This window comes from Aedes albopictus, chromosome 2, assembly GCF_035046485.1.
Source record: "Aedes albopictus strain Foshan chromosome 2, AalbF5, whole genome shotgun sequence".
In the NCBI taxonomy this organism is placed as follows: Eukaryota; Metazoa; Arthropoda; class Insecta; order Diptera; family Culicidae; genus Aedes; species Aedes albopictus.
Window position 1 is genome coordinate 142,615,039 of NC_085137.1, and position 19,183 is coordinate 142,634,221.

General features: G+C 38.4%; 1 protein-coding gene across 6 annotated transcripts in view; it reads right to left on the reverse strand.

The window, feature by feature from the left end:
• The window catches only part of LOC109405615 (MAGUK p55 subfamily member 7), a 100,350-nt gene that overhangs the window by 50,144 nt on the left and 31,023 nt on the right, over positions 1-19,183 (reverse strand). The window lies entirely within an intron of this gene.

Below are 19,183 nucleotides of genomic sequence, written 5' to 3' on the forward strand. Positions count from 1 at the left end.
CCAGACCAACTTAATCCTCGTTTGAACCACCGATCGACGACTTTCTTCAGAAAACCCTTTTTAGAGATGACCTTTTCTCTTTTTTGTTGACTGCTATCGCATGCCAATTATGATGGAAACCACAATTAGCATAATATTATGAGCATTGTACGAAAGGTGTTTTAATTTTCTTATATTGATTAAATATCTTCTAGAATGCATTATGTATTTATCAGCGATTTATCAGAATGTGATTACGAATCCCTGTAATTACATATGCCATAGTCGTTTTGCCCTCTACTGAAATGGTTGTGGCAGAAGAACAGTTTCCTTTTAGTTAATGAAATATCGGCTGTTATCACTGCAGCAGAAACGGTCCACAGCACCAGCGCGTATGGAACTCATCAAGCGGTCTTCAACACTTCTGGTTCCACTCCCGACCAGGCAACAAAAAAAATGGTTAAATCATTCATGTGGGGGGCATTAGTACCGTCGATAACGAAACGGTGCTAAAAATAGATTTTTGTTTTGGTTTTTCGTGTTGCACGTATTAAGCATGTGCAAACGCAAATGTACAGCACATGCATTTATGTCACTTTAGCTATGGCTGTCAACGTGCAGCAATATGTGGCACTAATTTAATTTTAGTGGGGCCCTTTTCGACTTTAATATTGCTTCAATGAGGTGTTTAAAGTAATGCAGCATTATTTACACAGTTTTAAATATAAATATATGGCAAAATTGATGCACTTATATACGGCTTCGTGGTTACTTGGGTGAAATCCATCGGTCAGCCAGAATAATGGATATTTCGATGGATATTTTCAGAGGTAAGTACGTAATTCTTTCTTCATAACATGTCCAGTGTTAATATTCAGTCTAATCCTATTGCAGCATCGGAATCGATCGCTTTTATAGCGACAATAGTGACGAACTTCCACAGTCGAAACAGTCATCGTGCCAACACCCAGCATCCGGTGGATTCCCCAAGTGCTGAAGGAACCGAGGAAGGAACAGTGGAGTCCACGACGGGATCACTGCAGCAATTTCTTTTACAATAGCTCTTGTGTTAAGTATCTGGTCCTTTATTCATGAAATACAAAAAGCTCGATTGACAAACTTATCAAATTTTGCATTTATTTACACTTTGAAGCCAATCCCACGTGGAAATGCGTTTATTATTCATTCCATTGTAACCCATATTCTAAACCATTGAAAACCAAAAGCGACGCACATAAGTTGTATCATGATTGAATCGGCAAAGATTTATCAGCACTGCACATAATTTTCAAGTGTAAAAGCAACTGGTCATAATCTAAGTGCAGAACTTTTAGAATTGATATGTTATTTATTCTGAGTGGAGAGTATATTAAAGGCGGGGAAGAAGAAGAGATGGCTATGCATTAGTAAGGACACAAATTGTGACGTCACTATTTGACACGGGTTCTCGCTTTGATTGTAGTAGTGAGCTGTTTTACACCAAACACGGATCAAACGCCACACGAAGTGTCTTCTTCGAATTACTGGAGGATTAAGGATTTTTCTTTACTCGTGTATTATTTCTTCTGGAGCACATTTTTTTTTGTTGAAATCTTCAAAACTTTCGTTTGAAAGACGAGCTTGGTGGTCTAGTGGCTACCGCTTCTGATTCATATGCAGAAGGTCCTGCACGCTAAGATCAGTTTACCTATTTTTCTAAAATATGGGTAAATTTTATTCAAATTTGCGTAAACTTGACGCAAATATGGTTAAATAAAACTCATATTTTGGAAAAGTGCACAACCTCATTTATAGGTAATATTAACCCATATTTGGGTTACAATTACTCATATGTGTGTCCACATTACCCATATTTGAGTTTTGTTAACCTATATTTGAGTATCATTTACGCATATTTGCGGTTGTGCACTTTTTGGAAAAAAGGTAAACTGAAGGGCCCATATAGCCGAGGCGGTAAACGCACGGGTATTCAGCATGACCATGCTGAGGGTGACGGGTTCGATTCCCGGTCGGTCCAGGATCTTTTCGTAAAGGAAATTTCCTTGACTTCCTTGGGCATAGAGTATCTTCGTGCCTGCCACACGATATACACATGCAAAATGGTCATTGGCAGAGGAAGCTCTCAGTTAATAACTGTGGAAGTGCTCATAGAACACTAAGCTGAGAAGCAGGCTTTGTCCCAGTGAGGACGTTACGCCAAGAAGAGGAGGAGTAAACTGATCTAAGCGTGTGGGTTCAATCCCTGGCTCGTCCCTTTCCTCCTACTTTGTATCTTTCTATCTACTTTCTCTCTCACTCTCTCTCTCTCTCTTACATATACATCTCATGTATATTCGTATGTTCGTGTAGCGATCGCTTGAACCAGAAACGGATTGAAAAAAAAAACCGTTTCACTTCCTTCCAACTTTCATCACAGCACAGTGTCAATCTATCATATAACGCCTACAAGTTATGCAACCAAGCGGACTGTGCCGCTTCACAGTAATCTTCACACAATCTATCACTTTACGCCTGGCATCCTTGCACCAATGCATAATCCATGTGCCAAAAATTAAAAAAAAAAAACATTTTCCACCAACATTCGCATGACCTTGTGCAGGCGCAGAGGATTCAACGGCCTGATGTGGGCAAGCGATTGCAATCATCACTTCCCTCCCCTTCACCATTGACCAGCAACCTGACGCCATTGTCGCCTAAAAATACAAGACCACCAACGCTCACACACTGAAGATGTCTGTTAGTCCCAAGCAGCTATCTCATTGGTTCCTTGTGTGAGTGTAGTTGATCTGGCGATACTGAAGTAGCAACTGCGGGCGGTCAATCAAGCTCAAGCAAGCTTAAATCTTCAAAACTTTTGTTTGAAATCATAACTATACTATTTTGGAAATTACCAACTCTTTTTAGGATCAGCCCAGCATTTTCTTCATGTTTTCCTTCAACAATTTCTCGATTAGAACATAATGGAAACCCGTCCAACTATTTTTTTTTTGAAAATGTCAACATAATATCTTCCATATCTAGGTAATTGGAGCTATTTCAGAAATTATTTATCCAGTTTGTCTAAAATTCAAATTTCTTCAAGTTAAGTTTTTTTTTTATATTTTTATTTCTGTGTATTTTAACTTATGCTAATTCTACACTTAATAAGTTAAGTTCATAAAAACGTTAATTCAAAATTAATCATATATTTTCCCCGGAATCATAAACAACGCATTAAACACGTGATCACATAGCAAGACCTAAATAACAAAGTAGTGTTTCCACTCCCGATCCAAGAAATTATTGTAAAGATGAATGATATATTAATAAGAATAGTCATTAGACTAAGAGAGCTCCAAGGTAATAATCGTAGAAGTGCTCATGTAACACAAAACTGTGAACCAGGATTTGTCTCAGTTAACATGTTACGATAACATAATCATTTCTATTAAAAATTAGTTACCCTTCATTTCGTAAAGGAGTAAGATAGAACTCTGAAAATTTTCATCCAATATCCAATGTACACTGGGGTCTCCAGTTAGCCTAGTGGTTAAGGCTATGGATCGCCAATCCGGAGACGGCGGGTTCGATTCCCGTTCCAGTCGGGAAAATTTTCTCGACTCCCTGGGCATAGTGTATCATTGTGCTTGCCTCACAATATACAAATTCATGCAATGGCAGGCAAAGAAAGCCCTTCAATTAATAACTGAGGAAGTGCTCAAAAAACACTAAGTTGAAGCGAGGCAGGCCAAGTCCCAGTGGGGACGTAGAGCCATAAAGAAGAAGAAGAAGAAGAAGAAGAAGAAGAAGCTGCAGATCAAAATTGGGATCTCCAGCTTCCGGAGAACGCGAACAGATTTTATAAAAAAAATGGAAAACATCTCTGCAGGGAATTAGGATGGAATTTCTAGAGGAGTTCCTGGTACCTTTTCTAGAGAAATTCCGGGAGGAATCCCTGGAGGATTCTGAATTAATCTTCCCTGGGCGGATTCCTGAATAATCCACCGGAGAAATGTCTGAAAGAATCCCTGGAGGAATTATTGTAAGAATTCCAGATGGAAACCCTGAAAAAATTCCTGAAGAAACTGCTGGAGTGATTCACTAAGAAATCCCTGAAAAATTTCTTGAACAATTTTTGGAGAAATTCAAAGAGAAATTTCTTGAGAAATCGCTACACAAATTTCGGAAGGAAATCTTTGATGCAGTCCCTGAAGGAATGCTAGGACAAGTCCTAAAACAGTGGAGACATTCACGTGAGAATTACTGATGACACAGTTTTGAAAGAACCCCTGAAGGACTTTCTAATGGAAGGACATCTCTGAAAAATCTCCTAGTGAAATCCCAATCCCGACAAAATGTGAGTTCTTCCTTCGGGAGAAAAGTAAAGCGTGGATCTCGAGCCTAACGCTAAAAATATCGTCAATACAGATTAAAAATCTCTGGAATCCTCTAGGAGGATTTCTTGAAAAAAAAAAGAATCTCAGGATTTATTCATGAAATAATTTCAGGAAGAACTTCTGAAGGAATTCCCTTACAGGAGCTGCAAGAGGTATTCTTGAAGAAATTCATGGATCGATTCCTGAACAAATCCTTGGATGAACTCCTAGAAGATTTCTTGGAGATAATCGTGAAATAACTCCTGGATGACTACTTGGAGAATTTCCCGGCTCCTGTATGGCCCCTCTAAAGTTATCTTGAAAAATTCCGAAACAAATCGCTGGGAGAATTCCTGAAGAAATCCTGGAGGTATTTCATAAAATCTTCAGGTAATTCTGGAGGAGTTCTTAGGTTCATCCCTGAAAAAGATTATGGAAGTGTTTTTGAAATTTCTGAAAGATCACGATAGGAATTTGTGGAGGAGGGAGGCACCCCTGGAGGAATTTGTGATAGTTAACCTGGAGGAATTTATGGAGGAATCTCTAAAAGAACTCTAGGAGAAATCCTTGGAAGAATTCCCGGAGCAATCCCAAGATTAATTCCTGGAGAAATCCCTGTTGGAATTCCTGGATGAATCCGTACGTTTCGAAATTTCCCCAGGAATATCTGCAGGAATGCCTGGAGGAAACCCTGGAAAAATCCCTGTTTGTATCCCGGAAGTAATTCCTGAAGGAAATTCTCAGAGTGCATCCGGAGGAATTCCTGGACAAATTCTTGGAGGACCTGGAGAAACTCTTGGATGAATTTCTGGAGCAGGCCCGTGCACAGAAAAGGCGGCTAGGGAGGGGTTGGCCCTAACTTCAGTGAAAGGCTGAGGGGCGCCTAGTATAAGGAACATGAGCAATGGGAGGAGTTTAACCTCCAAAACCCCTCACTTGTGCACGGGTTTGTCCTGGAGCAATCTGTGATAGAAATCCTTAAGGGATCCATGGACAAATTCCTGGAGGAATTCCTGATGGAATCCCAAGAGGAGTACTCAGAGGAATCCCTGAAGAAATATCTTTTGCTAGGGGTTTTCGACTGGTAATGGTTTGTTACGGAAATTCTGGCTTTCTCAGTCTAGGGAATCCAAACGACTAAATTTGCATTGCCCGACGTTTCGGCCTGATATACATATTTGACCTATTTCAAGGGTAAACTAAAAGAACAATTTTTAAATAGTTAGATGCTAGTGTTCGGTCAAAACTACATTCACATGTTCATCTACACTCCTCTGTATAATGATGCATGCATTAGTTTTAGTATATATAAATAGATAATAAAGAAGATTGCAGTACATCTTGTGCCTCCGCCATGGCAGGACGGCGGTGTGAACGATTGTGTTTTATTTCAATTAAATCACAACGTCAAGGGTCCGTAAAGCCCGTTGCGCGATCAGCTAGTATAAAACAGATTAACATTTAAAGAAACCTACGCTGTCTATCGTTTTTTGTTTTTATCATTAGTGCCACAGTTTGTTTGGAGCTTCTTGTATCCTATGCCTGTAAATTATAATTTAGCTGTTTCTGTTTTTGTTGGAGTTTTTGAGTGGAACTTGCATATAGTTTTGAGGTAAATTACTAAATATTTTTGGAGGAATATCGACACTTTTTCACATTCATCAATTCACTCTGTACTGATCGCAGACTGAGACTGAGAAAGCCAGAATTTCTGAAGAAATATCAGTAGAAATCTCTTATGGAAATTCTGGAGGAATCCTTGGAGGAATTCCTGGAAAAAATGCTGGAGGAATTCCTAGAAGTACCCCGAAGCAATTCGTGGAGAAATCTCTGCAGGAGGAATGCCTGGAGGGAAATCTGGATAAATTCCAGACGGAATCCCTATGGTAATTTCTTGATGAATCCCTGAATCCCTGGAAAAATTCCTGGATGAATCCCTGGGGGAATTGCCTGGTGCAATCCCTGTAAGAATTCCTGGAGGGATCTCTGGATGGATTCCTGGAGAAATTTCTAGAGAGAGGAATTCTGGCAGGAACCCCTGAAGCAATTCCTGGAAGAACTGGCCCCCTTTCTCCCTCCTCCCTTCTTTCTTTTTCCTTGCTACAACTATGCCCAATCCTTACAGGGTGGAATCTGGTGGCTTACAGGCGTAAAATAGAAAGATTAATTTTTGATTTGATGACTGGAATATTACTACAGGGGATAGACAAAATGATCGGGACAGGCAAAATTTTCACTTTTCAAAAAATGTTCAACTCGCTGTAACTTTTCGAAAAGTGCATCAAATATTCTCAAACTTTTACTGTAAGTTCATTAATTAGTTGTGTATCAGTGGTTCAAATTTGGAAAAGATCGGACACTTCTCCAAGAAGTTATAAAGATTCTTGAAAAAGGTAAAATTATCCGATAGCCAACTTTAAGCCTTATATCTCCGGATTCAATTAACCGAATGCAATGAAATTTTGATCATTTATGACTAATATAATGAACTTTGAAAAACATTTGACTTAATTTGAACTTATTAATAAGAAAAAAAGTTATAGCGATTTCATTTATTCTATGTTTTTTTAGTAAATTTATCTTTTTTTCATATGCATCCCATTACTTTTTCAATTTAATGTCGGTTGGTTGCTTTCTTTCGAAACAATATAAATATATTCAAGTTAATTAGAGGGAATTTAAATGAACTATAATTATTTACTATCTCGAATTTTGAAACGATGATGAAGTTTTGGATAAATTGGTGTTATAGTCGAAAAATAATCTAATCGTTATAATTTCCTTTCGTGTAAAGAATTTTAAATTTAGTCAAAAGTTTTTAAAAGCTCATTATATTAGTCACAAATGATCAAAGTTTCATTGCATTCGGTTTGTTGAATCTGGAGATATAACAGCTCAAAATTGGCTATCGGATAATTATACCTTTTTCTAGAATCATTCTAACTTCGTGAAGAATAGTCCGATCTTTCCCAAATTTGGGCTACTGATACACAACTAGTTGATGAACTTACAGTAAACATTTGAGAATATTTGATGCCCTTTTCGAAAAGTTGCAGTGAGTTGAACGTTTTTTGAAAAGTGAAAACTTTGCCTGTCCCAGTTATTTTGAGTATCCCCAGTATGTGTCATATTTTCCTTGATAATGCAAGATTATTAGCTGTTGATCGGTTCAAGAAAATTGATTTCTCATTTATTTACGGTTATGATTTTGGTACGGTTATATATTGGTGGAGTAAATATAAGTTATCATTTTTGTTATGTTGACTCGTAATTCAACCTAAATGATAACAAACTCAATTAACGAATGATAACCAGGTAACAGAACGTGTTATCATTTTGTTATCCACCTTTGCTCGGGCCGTCTGCCCTTTTCCTTGCTACGACTATGTTCGATATTTTTTATAGCAAGACAGGAGTTGGGTGTTTCCAATGGTGAAAAAAATATAGTTATATGGATCAATAGTAGATATGAGCATTTTAAATACTGTAACGTATGTAATTTTATGCACCGTTGCCTGAAAGTTAACAAGATTTGTTATACATTTGGCTGTAGCGAGATTTTTTTTTGTATATTCATACTTGATACTAAAAAATGTTTATATTTAAATAAAAGCGGATAACAGCTCAAGCCATTACAAATCACGAACGAATAACAAAATTGAGTTTTTATACCTTTTGCAATACAATTTTTTGGTATGAATATACCAAGCTTACAACAGGTTTAGTTATGCATTTAATATCTTGGTAAGTTTGTGCTACTTTCTTCTGATCAATGCATCAAAAAAAGCTACCTCAGGACTCCATTTTTTACTACTTCTTCCTTATACAAGCGAAAAAAAAGACAACGAAACAAAATCTTTGTAGAACGGGTTTCGTCTCGTAAGCGACTTATACTTGCAGAGTTTTATCGCTTCTGAAGAGCTGCTGGTACGAAGTGCTCTAGTGTATTGAAATTTGACGCCGGATACTTGATAGTTGACATTGATGATGATGATGGAAGTTTGCTTGTGCTTGGAATCGTTGGGAGGTTGTGCATATAAACATGGAAGCATATGTTGGCATAGAATGAATCGATTGTTTCAGAATGAAAGACAATGAAAAGACAATCTCGTTGGTCGAAATGAATTCGAAGCATGGATCAATGGAATTCATACATCAGAGTAGAGCAAGCAATATATGTATGCATAAAAAGTTTCTAGTGGAATGCTGTAAACCGATCATTAAAATTTCAATATTATTTCTTAATTATATGTATCTTCACTTATGTTACTTCTTTCGAAAAGTCTTTGTCTCCTTTATACTCAGCTAACACGGTAATCTTTGAAGCAACTGAATTGAATGATGATGCTAAGACATCGTACCAAGGCAAGCTAAAACTTTTGACTAAGATTTGTGATCACAGTTTAATTGCATCCATCCAACACACCAAATGAAAAGCACTCAGAAGAAGCACTAGTAATGCTAATCACTCATCCTTAACATCATTGCATCCAAGCTTCATCATGTTATAAGCCAACATACATCTCCTCCCTAAACATCATTACGTCACTTCAAACGTCCGGGTGCCGAGCAAGATCTAATAACACTCAACTAATATTTGTATCGCCTAGGGGCTATCTTGAAAAGGCACATAACCCACACGCAAAGCTCGTTCGGTCCCCATGTGGTTCCTGTTTCCTACCGACCATTAGACCATCATCTCTGTTCCATTCCGTTTCCTGTGGCTACGATGTGCGAATACTGCCGATGCAAATTTAAATTCCAGTATGGGCTTTTCTATAGTGAACCAATACCACACTGGTTGGTTTTCCACTAGATGGAAAAGCGTTTTCTCTGTAGGACAGAGTAAACGAAATTAGGTGCTTGGTAAATCTGTTAGATGTTTGGTATCGTAATAGGGCTTATTAATGTCAGCTTCGACAAGAAAGCTAAGAGGATCCTTTGATTCGGATTTAATTGTTTTTTTAGTGGTTAAGGTTATGGATCACCAATTCGGAGCCGGCGGGTTCGATTTCCGTTCCGGTCGGGAAAATTCCATGGGCATAGTGTATCATTGTGCTTGCCTCAGAATGTACAAATTCATGCAATGGCAGGCAAAGAAAGCTTTTCAATTAATAACTGTGGAAATGCTCTAAGAACTAAGTTGAAGAGAGGCATGCCAAGTACCAGTGAGAACGTAGAGCCATGAAGAAGAAGAAGAAGAAGAAGAAGAAGAAGAAGAAGAAGAAGAAGAAGAAGAAGAAGAAGAATAGATTGCGCTGGTAGGTTTCACGGTATAAAATAAAGATAATAGATATTGATCACAGCCCGGGTAGTGGTCAAGTTCTGACGATCAAAACGTGATATTGATTTGATTGAGATAAGAGATAAAAAAATTGAAGAAAATATCAAACATTTGTTCTTGAACCATGAAACTTTAGAAATATTGTCAGGGGGACCTAATCCTTGAGAAAGGTGTTAAATACATCAAAACATCGGACATTAAAACATATTAGCTTTTGATATCATTAATTAATTAATTTTAAAAGACTGCCTTGCCGATGAAATATCTCTGCCAGCTTATTCCAGTCGATAGAATTCCTCCGAAATTCGTGAACTTGAGGTTCCTTTTTCAAATACGGTACCGTAAACCGGGGTCGAATTGATTTATGGGTTTATAATGTGTTTCTTACTTAGACGAAACAGTTAGTACTAAAACATCACATACTGTGAACTTTCTGTGTTAACATTTTTATGGAACCTTTATTGTGATGTTATGTAGCTAGAATCAGTTATTAAACTGTTGAATTTTGTTTAAAAAGTAATTTAATGTGGCTGAACTCGCTTATTTTATAGGAAACTAGCTGACCCGGCAAACCTTGTATTGCCCATTTTAATTGTTGCTCTTGCACAGTTTTTCTAATGTTTTTGTTAATTTTCTTAGCTTGTTCTACATATGAACATAGCCAGCCACCCACCATGAGGACAAATTGAACCGTTCAAAAATCTTGTTCATCATTTCATTAAATAATTAGTTGTATGGCTCCAAAGAGTATGTAAACTCATTTGTATAAACATCGGAAGCCCGGCTTCAGAGGCATGTTATCTTCCTTTTTTTACATTTGTCTCAGATAAAGTATACTGTTTTGTTGTTTTGTTGCTAACCAACTTTTTATCAATGAACTTAAACGGACAACTCATCCCCGTAACGTAGGTAGATCACCTTAGAATGGTGCGTTGCGGTGTAAGATCTACCAAATCAAATTTTGATCTTGATATTTTCCGAATTTTTAAATATTCCAAGATCAAAGTTTGAAGCTCTTTTCCTTGTATTTTGTAGTATTTGTGTTTTAATGTACTGCTAATTAACATTTTATTTCAGCAGGATTCAGGTAAATGCTAGGGTAAATGTATGATACGATATAAATAATATTTAAAAAATATGTAACTGTGGCGAGCGTATCACTAATATGTAGCTTATTTGACGTACGATGTTAATATTATTTTATATTTCAGATTATTAACCGAAAAATCTAGTAATTCAGCCAAATGCCAACAAAATGACTAGGAAACTAGGATGAATTGGACAGACAACTGATTCGAAGCAGTCTAACAATGGTGTGCCTGAACGTTAACCAAACGTTCCTTTGGAGTTTACCCTTCCACTAACAACATCCAAATTCCCGTGACACCTAGGCCTGAGAGATCGTAGAGTTGTCTACATTTTTCATAGGTGTCCAAAACTAACCATCCTTTCCCATTCCTCAGCAGTCGCAAGGACGTGGCCAGGACAGTGCTCGACCATTGGAGGATTGTGTCAGTCTTGTCTAAGAGTCAGAGATTAGTCCCAAATCTTTGTGCTTTGGTTCGGACGGGAAGGAGGCAACCCTCATAACAGCGGTCTAGGACTGTACCACCTACGAATTTGTGCGACTCGCTTAATGCTAATGCTAATGCTAATGCTAATGAACTTAAACGGACAACTCGACCATAGAATTTACAGCTCAACTGCCATAAACTACACAACAGCGCCACTCGAAAAAAAAAAACCTTCGATAAAAAGAAGGAAACATTTAGGTAGGGTTTCGAACTATTTGGTTAGTTTGTCCTATTTTGGGCACTTTCCGCTATAACACAGTCAAATTAAAACCGATTGACTTCAATTTTTGAACATGATCGTGTCCTAAAAATCAAGTCGATCTGTTCAAAATTGACTGAGTTATAGCAGCAAGTGCCCCAAATTGGCCCCCCTGCCCAAATGGTCTCCGACCCTATGTTGTAAGTTTTAGCAGTTGGTCCGTAAAGAAAATGGAACAGTGTGACTTGAAAGTTACCTGTATGCTAAGAACCTTCCCGGCCCAAATATATCTACCTACAAAATTCACAGCAATCGGATAAGTAGTTTCCGAATGCATAAGGGTCAGACAGACAGCGCGAGTATTACTTTCCTAGAAAAATTCCCAGAGGTATTTCTGCAGTAATTCCATGAAGAATTCTTGCATGAATATCTGGATGAATTATTGGAGGAAGAATCTGTAGTGGAATCCCTGAAGGTATTCCTGGTAAATTCCTCGAGAAATTACTGGTAAAATACTGGGAAAACCTGGTGGAATTACTGGAGGTATCCCTTGAACCAATTCCTGGAGGAATCCCTGGATTCTTGGAATAATGCGTGTATAAACTCCGGGAGGATGATTTCTTCGATAAATTGTCGTTGTAATTTCTGAACGAATAACTGCTTTAATGTCTGCTAGAATTCCTGAAGTAATATCTGTAGGAGTTTCTGGGGTACTTCCTGGTGGAATTCTGAAAGGTATTCCTGGAGGATTCCCAGAATCAAATGCTGAAGAAATACCTGCATGAATTCCTGGAGGAATCCCTATAACAATCCCTGGAGGAATGCCTGGAAGTATTCCTAAAAAAATTCCTGGAGGAATTTCTAGAGCGATCCCTAGAGAATTCCCTAGAGAAGCTCCTGAAGGAATGCCTGGAGACATGCCTGTGCGAATTCCTGGAGGAATATCTAGAGAAATTTCTCGTTACTCTCAAACTCCTGGAGGAATTTCTGGAAGATTTTCTTGAAGAATCGTTTGAAAACTTTCAGGTAGAATCCCTGGAGAAATTCTTTAAAGAATTTCTGGAAAAATTCCTCGAGGAATCCCTAGTGGATTTTCTACAGGAATTTCATGAGGTACCGTAAAATGGGGTATCTTTGATAATGCGGGTAACTTTGATAGTGCGGCAGGCATTGTGTAATTTATCTCATAACTATGATTCCTTCAACCAGTTAAGAAAAAGGTAAACGTAAATCAATTTTATACATATGAGAGTTCATCTTACACGTATTTTCATTCAAATCTAGTTTATGTACAACTTTTTGGGCAGAAAATAAAAATTGTTGATATTTTTGTCATTTATCAACCCCTTCAAACAATCTGCTATACGACTTCGTTACAACTATTTTTTCAATGAATGGACTCTTATTCTCGATAGATTCATCATAGTAGATTCCAAATCTGGCCTTGAACCTCTTAACGAAGTGTGTTTTTACGAAATGGAAGCAATTTTGTAAATTGGGATATTAATCTCCATACATTGATAAACGCCTGAAAGTATGCAATACCCTTGTAATTTCATGTAGATAAATGTGTGTTGTTCAAAATTTGTTAATAAAACATTAAAAAACAACCCAAAAAAAGAAAACTAACCATGAATAGCATGTAATCATATGTTGATGTACCATTAAGCATTTATTATTACAAAAATAATGATTTTTGATAGCTAAATTTATTGTGTTTTGCACTCAATACTCCACAAACTCATATTTATATGTAGAATTGAGTAAAAAATCATTGTTTTGATATAAAAATTCTATCTAATATATTCCATAAGCCTTCTCTCATCATGTTCATATTCCTAAGATTTCAATCTGTGATTATTTTTTGAGATTTGATGTGTTTTTAGGGCATTATCAAAGTTACCCCAAAATGAAAATCTGATTTTCGGTTATATGAAAAACTAAAAGTTATCCCAAATATAGCAGATTATGGAATCTTCTAATTGCAATTGATAACTGATACCCCAGTACTTGTTTTAAAAATATAAAACTCGGGGAAATACTGTTACATGTAAAAATATTGAGAAAATTCGCTGAAAAAATATCAAAGTTACCCCATTTTACGGTATCTCTAGATAAATACCTGGAGTAATTCCTCGATGAATCCTTGATAAATCTGCTTGAGGAATCCCTGCAGAAATTCCATTAGCAATTTCCAGAGGAATGTCTAGAAGAATTCCTGGAAAAAATCTTAGAAGAACATCTGGATGAATTATTGGAGGAATTATCGAAGGAATTCCTGGAGAAATCTCTGGAAGAATCTTTGGAGGAATCCCTGAAGGAATTTCTGGTTAATACCTGGACCTAAAGGAATGCCTGGAGGAAATGCTGGTGGGATTCCTGGAGGGATCCCATGAATCAATTTCTGGTGAAATCTATGGAGGAATCCTTGGAGCAATACCTGGAGGAGAAATTTCTGGAAAAACTCCTCAAGGAAACCCTGGAAGAATTCCCGGAAAGAAAATCCTGGAGGAATTACTGAAGAAATTCTTAAAAGAATTTCAAAAAGTAATCCCTGGAGGATTTTCTGGATCAATTCTTGGGGTGATTTCTGGAGGTATTCTTAGTAACAATCCTGCAGGAAAAGCCTGGATGAAATCCAGAATTCCTGAGGTAAATTCAGCAGGAATTCCTGAGTTAATATCTGCAGGTATTCCTGGGGTAATTCCTGGTGGAATTCTCAAAAGCATTCCAGGAGAAGTACCACAATTAAATCCAGAAAGAATGGCTGGATGAATCCCTGGAGGAATGCCTGGAGGTATTTCTGAAAGAATTCATGGAGGAATTCCTAAAGGAATTCGTGGAGGAATTCCAAGAGCAATCGCTAGAGGAACTCCTGAAGGAATGCCTGGGTGAGCTTCTGAAGGAATACCAGTAGACATACCTGAGAGAATTTCTGGAGAAATCTCTAGAGAAATTCCTTGAGCTATCTTCTAAGGATCTCGTGGAGAAATCTTTAGAGAAATCCCTAGAGGAATTTCTGGAAGGTTTTCTTGAATAATCACTGGAGAACTTTCAGGAAGAATCCCTGGAGGAATTCTTTGACAAATCCCCGAAAGATTTCCTGGAGAAGTTCCTGGATGAACTCCTGGTGGAATCTCTAGAGGAATTGCTTAAGGTATATCTAGGGGAATACCTGGATGAATTTTTAGCGGAATCTCTAGCGGACTTTATAGAGGAATTCCTGGACGAATCCCTGTAGGAATTTTTAGACGAATCCCTGAAGGAATTCACAGAGGAATCCTGGAAAAACTTCCGATGAAATTTCTGGAGGAATCCCAAGCAGAGTACTTCGAGTCATTTTTAAAATAATCCCGAAAGGTTTTGTACCAGAAGCCTTTACCACTCACGTGAAATAATTGGCCACCCGAACTTCGTCTGGAGTCCCGTTGCATTCTGGGCTTTTAGAAAATAGTTTGTCTGGAAGAATCCATGCCTCGTGTTGTCCAGAAGTCCGACCTACAGCACCAGACCATGTATTCTGCCTTGAGTCCAGAGGAGTCCAGCGTCGTCTTCGACGGACCGTCAAGTTCTACGTGGTGCCAGTTACTGGACACCACTCACGTCGCATTACCCCCTGTTGTAGAATAGATAGAAATAAAATAGGTACATACGTACTAAGCGGATTTAACCACTTTTCAGGACCACCCACATCCGAAAACTTCCCCACACTTACAACGCCCTGGGACCCGGGAGCATAATAAGCCTTCTGTGCCCACCCCGAAAGCGGCCGCGGCTCAGACCAGCTGCTTGGGGCCTAGTGAAGTTTCCTTCTGGAGCGTCAATATTCTCCCGGGGTCAAAAGCGGGTTTCACGTTCCATTTCGTGTGCCTTTAGTTAAAAAAATGAACCACTTTTGAAATGTTTATTGCACATAGCTGTCCCGGCAATCGTCGTACTGCCTGCCTACTGTGTTTTTTGACACACAGCTCCTCAGAGTAGTGCCCCGAAGACTCATCTGCATGGGAGCCTCCCGTTCCAGAGACCGGAGAGGTCTCACACCAAGCTAAGAACATTCCCCGGCCTCAAACATACCCACATACAAAATTTCACACCGATCGGTTCAGTAGTTTCCGAATGCATAGCGGTCAGACAGACAGACAGACAGACAGACAGACAGACAGACAGACAGACAGACAGACAGACAGACAGACAGACAGACAGACAGACAGACAGACGGAAATTCATTTTTATATATATAGATTGCCTACCTTCAGGTGTTTAAGAGTCAATTTCAAAAGTTAATTTAGACTTTCAACAGCCAAATTCGCAAGTTGTAAGAGTTTTGACACGTTATTCGTGTTCAGAAGGTCATAATTAAGTAGATAAGGCGATTTTGAATTTTAACTGATGCTTAATTTAATGCTGATCAATTTCACCCAAAAATGTTATTTTCATTTTTTAGAGTTTGAAGTTATTTAACTTTGTTTTTTTTTTTTGAGAGATGATTTGTTTCCTGATTTGTGGAACCAAAATTGTGTCACGTAGTTTTGTACAGGTCCGCCCAGTACTGATTTTTCGGAAATTCGTTTAACACTAGTGTTAGTTATTTGGATTGGTATTCACGTTATAAGCAAAAATAATTTCAAAGTGATCAATTTGACCCCGGTTTACGGTATGATTGAAAAATTCGATAAGTTCACGCAAACTGGCAAAGAAATGGAGGAATTCTAGTAGAAATCATTGGAATTTAATAATCGAGTCAAAAAATATGTATTCAATTGAATTCTCTCAAGGAGTTCAAACATGAATCTCTCTAGAGAATCTCCGGAAGGAATCCTGGAAGAAATTCAAAAAAGCTCCTGAGTAAATAACTGAAGAATTTTCTGAAGGAATGCCTGAAAGAATTACTGGAGTAATCGTAGTAAAAATTCCGGACGGAATCCGTGGAGGTATTTCCAAGAAAACTACTAAAGGAATTCCCTAAGGAATCTCGAATTTTTTTGGTGAACTCCTTGGATAAATTCGAAAAGGAATCATAGGAGAAATGTTCAGAGATATCCCTACAGAAACTTCGAATGAAAGCCCCTGGAGCAATTTCTGATGGAATTAACTGACAAGCCCTGCAGCAGACCTTCGAGGCATTCTCGGAGAAATTTCTAAAGGATTTCCTTGGCCAACTTTCGTAAGAACCCCTGAGGGCAATTTTAAAGGATCCAACTGAAGAACATCTCTGTAAAAAAAATCCTAGAGGATTTGCTGGAGGAGTTCCTAAAGAAATCAATGGATAGCTTCCTGAAGTTTTTTCCAGGAGAAAAAAAATGGAGAGTATTAAAGTATGAAAGAAACGCAGGACGACTTTCAAGGAAATCCTTGCTGGCACATTCTTGTAGGAAGTCGAGGATGGGAAGGGGAGGGAGATTAACTCTTGAACGAATCCGTGAATGAACTCCCTAAGGTTTTCTTGTAGTAAATTAAATTTAAAAGAACTCCAGGAGCTCCTGGGAGAATCCCTGAAGGAATTCCCGAAGGAACTCTTAGAACAATTCCAGAAGAAACTCCTGGAGCAATAATTCCTGGAGGAATTCCTGGACGAGTTCGTGATTGAACTCTGGGACAAATTACTGGAAGAACTCCTGAAGAAATTTTGAAGCAATTCCTGCAGAAATTCCTGGAGAAATGGGGCACAATTATTACAAGTTTTATTTTTTTGTCACATGTCCCATTTTAATCTGTAAGCATCTCCTCAATTTTAATGCACATTTATAGCGCTCTGGTGTCTTAAAGCCTAATGAGATTTCAGCAGTGGCCTACTTTCAGGTTATTTCGTGCGAAAATCAACTGTAAGATATGGGAATCGTTCCCTAACAGGAACATCAGAATGTAGACGTCTCGTATTAAAATGAGATTCAGCATGCCCCCTTAGGATTAGAAACTCCTAGACCAAACTCAAGCAATGAAAGCAACTTAATGCTGCGAACAAAAGGCAACATGCCAGAGAAAATACGATTACAGGATTGACTGATGGACCAACAACATTAATGAAACCTCGTCATCCTGTCATTGGTAATTGTTATCCAATAGGATAACAGGGCAAAATTCATGTTCTGTGTTGTGTTTGTCCAAATGTAATGTCCTAATTTATTACGCATTTATAAGGTTCCACTACAAGATGTTATATGTTAATATGCATATGTAGTACTCCATCATTTTTTCGTAATACAATCGGGGAAGTACTAGAATTGAAGTAATGAGCTGAATTTTTGTATGGTGAGAAGGTCAATTCTCCGTTTCTGCAATGAAATGGTGCAAAAAGCGTGGGTATTATGATTCCTTGCCTAATTTGATGCTGTTTGAGCAAAACTTTGGATAACTATGTTGTTTATGTTGCAAGAAATGGAGAAAACAACATCACTGTTGCCCAAAGTTACTACATTACTCATTACTACAAATCTAGTACTTCACCGATCTGTGCTATTGCTGGTGGGAATCTCGAAAGATTTAAGGGAATCCATGGATCAATTCCTGTAGGAATCTCTGAAGGAATTTCTAAGGGAGTCTTTGCAGTAACTTCTGAGGGAATGCTGGAGCAATTCTTGGAGAAATTCTGGGAAGAAATGCCTGGAGTTGTTCCTAAAGAAACCCCTAAGGGAATGCAAGATGAGATTCCTAAATGAAGAATTCCTAATCTTTCTTTATCTGCTACCAGTGGAATGGAAATGCGAAAAGAGCACTGCTGAGCCGGCTTGGTCATATTGGGTTAAATTACACCAGAAGTATTTCAGAGGAACCATTGGGGTTACAGGAAGAACCAGGAGACCTCAGGGGCATTTTCAGGTCGCCTCAGGGGGTTTCAGGTAGTTTCAAGGAGTTTCAGGGGGTTTCAGGGTGTTTCAGGGGTGCTACAGGGGATCTATGGTGTACTCCAAGTGTCGTAAGGGATGTCTAAAAAGTTCCAGAGATTCTCAGAGAAGTTTCAGGGGCTTTAGCAGTGTTTCAGAATGTTTCAAAGGGTACCAGGAGATCTCAGGAGATATGAAGGAGGTTACCGGAAGTACTCAGGGACAAAAAGAAAGTCGGGTTAAGTACGGTTCCTTTGAATTCCACTAAGAATTTGCATCCTTTGACAGATACGTATTTCGACCTCAACTGTAAGGTCGTCTTCAGTGTCTTGTACTTGACTCGACTTGAGTCCATTTGAAATATCCCTTGGAACACTCTTAAAAGTTTTATGAAACCACTCTGAAACGACCTTGAGAACCCCTTCAAACGCGTCTGAAATGCTACAAAACGTTTCAGAAATCTCCATAAATAATCCCATTGACATAACCTTGAAATCCCCGTATTAAAGCTGAAACGTCCATGAAACTCCCTGAAACACATAGAAGCGCTCTTGAAATGCTATTAAATATTCCTTACGGTTATTAAACCCCCTGAAACTCTCTGAAATGCCTATGAAAGGCGCCAACCACAAATTACGTAATAGGTGGGGAGGGGGGGGGGGGTGTGAGCATGAGTGAGTATGGGCGAGAGTTACGGAGCATACAAAATATTTCAGGTTTACATACAAAAAAACGTTACGGAGGAGGAAGGGGGGTTTGAAAAAATGCGGATATTAGTGTTGCCTTGAAATGCCTCTCAAACCCCTTGCAACGTCCTTTCAGAGGCTCCAAAGACCCCCAATGAATCACCCTTAAAGTCCTTTGAATCGTCCCTGAAATTCCCGTAATCCCATTGTAGCGTCAACTAAACATGTCGGAACGCCCTGCCCTGATACACCTCTGAAGACCCGCGGAATCCTCTTTTTGGGCTC